Source organism: Paroedura picta, chromosome 13, assembly GCF_049243985.1.
Source record: "Paroedura picta isolate Pp20150507F chromosome 13, Ppicta_v3.0, whole genome shotgun sequence".
NCBI classification, from domain to species: Eukaryota; Metazoa; Chordata; class Lepidosauria; order Squamata; family Gekkonidae; genus Paroedura; species Paroedura picta.
The window spans coordinates 25,114,667-25,119,465 of NC_135381.1; positions in this window are offsets into that span (position 1 = coordinate 25,114,667).

Genomic DNA, 4,799 nt, shown 5'->3' on the forward strand with positions numbered 1-4,799 from the left:
TTTGGGAAGGAGAGATGACATTTATTGAGGCTTAATCGGAAGAGGGAATAATCTGAATTGGGTACATGTTCGATCTTTAACTTGACACGCACCTTAGTGAAGAATTGTTTTTTGGTAGATCTGTGATATGTGCTGTGGAAGATAATGATTGTACCAAGCAATTCAAGGTGTCTGTCAGACAGAAATATCACAAGTTCACAGTAAATATGTTCTACTACCAACAGGTGAGAACCTAGAGAGATTAAGGTTAGCTACAATAAAACAAACAAGCAGAACAGCAAGATACTGACTTTAAAAAATGAACAGTAGATAGCATATTAGATGAAGTTATAAGATTAACCAAAAAAGGGCAAGGGGAATGTTCTTTCTTGTATAAACCAATTCTTGTTCAATAATCTAAGAGGCAGGCAAGCACCGTTAATCAGGATGTTACTTGACTGCTTTTTTTTTTTAACTACAAGATTAGGTCAGCTTGTGCAATCAGGGAAAAGTCTCTTATTATCCTTATTCCATTATAATCATTTAAATAGCTCCTTTAGTTCAATTTATAAATTGTATGCTAGTGTTGTACGCTGAGAGACTATTTGGCTAAAGCACTGCGTGAGTTTGGTCAGTAGTTCTAAAGGGTTTTGTTTAGTTTGCAGTTCTGGTAGTGTATGATGCAGCTTGACATGCAGACAGTCTTAAATGTTATAATCTGTTGCTGAAATACATACAAAATAAAACTTTAAAGCAAACAGTTCCCTGAGAACTATATACTCACATGGTCCTGATGTTCCACCTCTTACCTCTCATCTCTGTTCTTGCTGTGACACTTAAAAGTATATCATATTTGAATTGAATTAAGAGGCAAGACAAATACCACTGTCATCAATGCACTTATAATGTTGGGTTTGTTCATGCAAGCCACTTTAAGCTAGTGCTAGTACTTAAAGTGGTGCTTTGATCAATAGTGAACACAACTGAAGACTGTTTGCTCCTTGTGTAGTTCAGATTATGAGCATACATTAACAGTGTAATCCCATGCAGAGTTATTCCACTTTAGCCCCACTGAAATCATTGGGGTTAGAGTGGAGTAATTCTGCATAAGATTCTATGGTAAATTTACCAAGACAGAGTCCATTGTGATGCAATAGTATCAACACTGTGTGTTCATTCCTTGTGAGTAAAATGTTTTTGCAAACTGCTGCGCATTTCCGTCAGACATCCAGATAATCTGACAAATGTATGTATGAAGAAAGTGTGTCTGAAATAAAAATCAGTGATTATAATTTACCTCCCTTCAGTCATATACTATTTGACATTTACTGATTACATTTTATTGCCAAGCAGGTGCAGAAATATATACTGAATTATTTAATTGATACTTAAATCTCTCATTTAATGTTTTATTTATGTATTTAATCCTTTGTAAACTTAGCCTCTGGGGAAAGGTAGAGTATAAATGTAATTAATAAAAACCTGGAAAGGCTGGAGGCCCCTGGGCAGGGAACTCACCACCAGCAGAGGCAGCTCACACACAGCAGGGATGTGCAGCCTCTAAGCCTTGGAGAGAAGTGGGAGGATGGGGTGGTCGGGTGGGCGACAGAAGGCGATTGGCTGGCTGCTGGACAGACAAGTTGGTTGGAGGAGGAGGCACTCAGGAGCAGGACAGCCACCCTGAGTGGGTATTAAGCGCTGAGTGGCACTTAAGCCTTGAGACCAGCTCCTCCTTCTAGGCCTTACCGGAATTAAGGGAAACAGATGTTGGTTCAGCTACAGCCACTAATTGTCTTATTTTTAAGAGATAGTTCTGTTGGTTCCTGACACTTGTAGCACAGCAAGTGTTAAGGCTGGACAAGAACTGGGATAAGTAAGTTTGCAAGGGGGCACTTTTTGTTGAGGCTGTGCAGCAGGAATGCCCATGTCCAATTTTAAGTCTCCAGTTTGTACATGTACACTATGCCTATTTTTATGGAGAGGCAGATCATGGACTACAGTTACCATGTGCCCCTACCAGCATGGCCACCCCTACTCTACAGTCTCAACCTTTCATTTGACAGGAACATACCATTGTATTTTTCAGAAAGGCTGAGGGCAGGATGTTGAAGCATGCCAAAGTAAATATTCTCTAGTGTTAAATAATCTGCTGGCATGAAAGGGTTTTGGGGGAAGTATGTTACAATAGGATGCCCTATTTGACTGAAAGGCCAGGTCGCAAATCTGTTGCTTAAGTATATCTTTGGCTTTCTGAAAACCTAGCTGTTATCAGAGCTGAAGGGAAGAAACAGTACTTTTGTTATTTTCCTTCAACAAGTCTCAGCCAATTTGAACAATGGTTATCTTGAAAAATAAGAAAAGCTTGTCCTGGGGGCAGGGGGGGTGGTGCTACAGTTTAATTTTAACTAGTAAGTGGTTATTTGAACTCAAATGCAAGCCTTAGGGCAGGTTCAAGGAATTAGCCATGTAATCTTGCAAAAGGTGGTGTTCTCTTATGCATTTAACTTGCTGTTTAAAATAGGAAATGGTGTTTCATGAAATTGGATTTCATATTCATATATATAAAACAGCATTGTGTAAATTACTCCTTTGGACTTGGGGATCAAAGTTTAAAAGGAACAGTGATTATTTCTACTAACGTTTTATACCAATTGTGTATGTGTTGAGACAAAACTTGGTTGCCAAGTCAATTGCCAAGGAAAGCAGAGAGAAATCCATAATTGAAAAGTGTTGAGAGAAGAGATCAGGTCAGGTGCACAAGCATAAGGGACTGAAGGAGCTCCTGATGTCACTACATAATCAGCTATTCACTTTTGGTGAGATTTCACATAAATGAGTAGAAAGCCAACAATTTCCTGACAACACAAACATCTAGAACCCTTGTGCAAAGCATGTGCCTTGCATCTTTTAGAATGATTATGCTGCCGCCATTCCAGTGTGCTGGGGTAAAAAGCCCCACCGTCTCCCGCGTATGCACAGGGGCAGGGCATCCTGGGCACACGCTGGCTGCCGTGGCACAACGGCCCTGTGCACACAACGCGGGGTCTGAAGTGCCAGTAAGCTGCGGCAGCGGCTGGAGGGGGGGACCAGGGGCAGTGGCCCCCGATGCAGGATGGTGGGGAGCAGCATGCTGCTCTCCCAACCATGGTGGGGGGGTGGGAGGTCGCCACTGTCTGCTCCGAAGAACCACGGAGCCGGCGGGGGCGAGAGGCATCTCTGCAGGGATGCCGTAGGTCAGGAGGAGCCAGGCCAAAAGCATGGGGCTCAGGCGGCTTGGCTCTCACGAGTCCCAGAACTCTGGAAAAACTCGCATTCCATTAACGTGGGTCTTCCAAAGGCCTGGGCTGGGCTGGGCCCTGGCTGGCGGCGGCGGCGGCGTGCATAATCAGTCTTAGTGTCTGAAATACCATAAATGTATAATTTGAATGAGATGGGTTGTTACTGTTTCTTTCGGGCCTTGTCAGATTTGTACTTAACTTTTTGGATCTACCTATGCTAAACATATACCTTTCTGCTTCAAGCAATCTGTTTATTTTCAGTCACAATACAGTGAGGCTTTTTTTCAGGATCAGATAAGCATAAGGATGATTGGCAACTGCAGAACTGCAGCATTTGGAAAAGTAGGATACGAACTTCAACTGCTTTTGTCACAGGACATTTTCTGGTTAACAAAATACACCTTATTTAAACAATTAGTCACCATGTTGCAAATTAAAAAGACTTTAAAAATATTGGGTGGAGTGGTACTTCAGCTGGATAATGCACCCAAAGAACCCTGGGACTGAAGGGAATGTTTCTCCTTTGGCAAGAATAGCTATGGATTGGCTTTCTACTTCTTGCTGGAAGTCTTTTGGGATGACACTTGAACAGATCTATTGCTCTTCGTGTCAGAATCTCTATAGTAAAAGCTGCATGGCTGGCAGGAATACAAGTTTTCACATCCCTACTAGCTTACAGCACAGAAAATTGCAGCTGCTAAATATTTTCCTTCCACATTTGAAAGCACAGGACAGCAATAAGTTTTTCATAGGGTTACAACTGGCTGCCAGGCGATAAGGTCTAAGGTGAGGGGTGATGGCTGATTCTGATTATTAATTTTATTAGTTAAATGTATACACCACCATTCCTGGCCAGCCAATTTGCAGTGGCTCACAACAGTTCATAACAATAAAGCACAATAAACAATAACACTAAAAATATGTGCCATTCCATTCTCTCCCAGCCCGTGCTAAGCCTGCCTCCTCTGCCATGCATTCAGGGAAGGTGTCTTATATTGGAATTTTGGAGGAGGGGCTATAGATCTTTATCAGCCTGCCCTCAAGCAACCGCTTGGTGGATGAGCTCTGTCTTGCAGGACCTGTGGAACTACAACAGTTACATCAGAGCCTCAGCTCTTCTGGGACCTCATTCCACCAGCTAGGGTGGAAAAGGCCCTGGCCCTGGTTGAGGCCAGGTGAGCTTCACGTAGGCCAGAGACCTGTTTAAAATCGCAGAGCATAATGCCCTGTGTGGGACATAGGGAGTTAGACGGTCCCTCAAATACATAGCTGTTATGTTCTGTTGTATGGATCTTTTGCACTTTGTGAACGCCCATGGTTGTACAATAAACTTAATTCTGAAAAGAAATTGTTACAGCCTAGCTATGAGGTTCCTGCCCAAGGAGACTGAGCCCAGCTTTCAATAATTTCCATAGTATGTATGCATTTTGTATTCCTGGGATTATGACAAGAAACTTTTTTCACTGGGAATAATCACCTGCTAATAGCCTGAACACCTAGCAGGAACAAAGTGACAAGTCCTTAAAAGAAAAAAGCATCAAC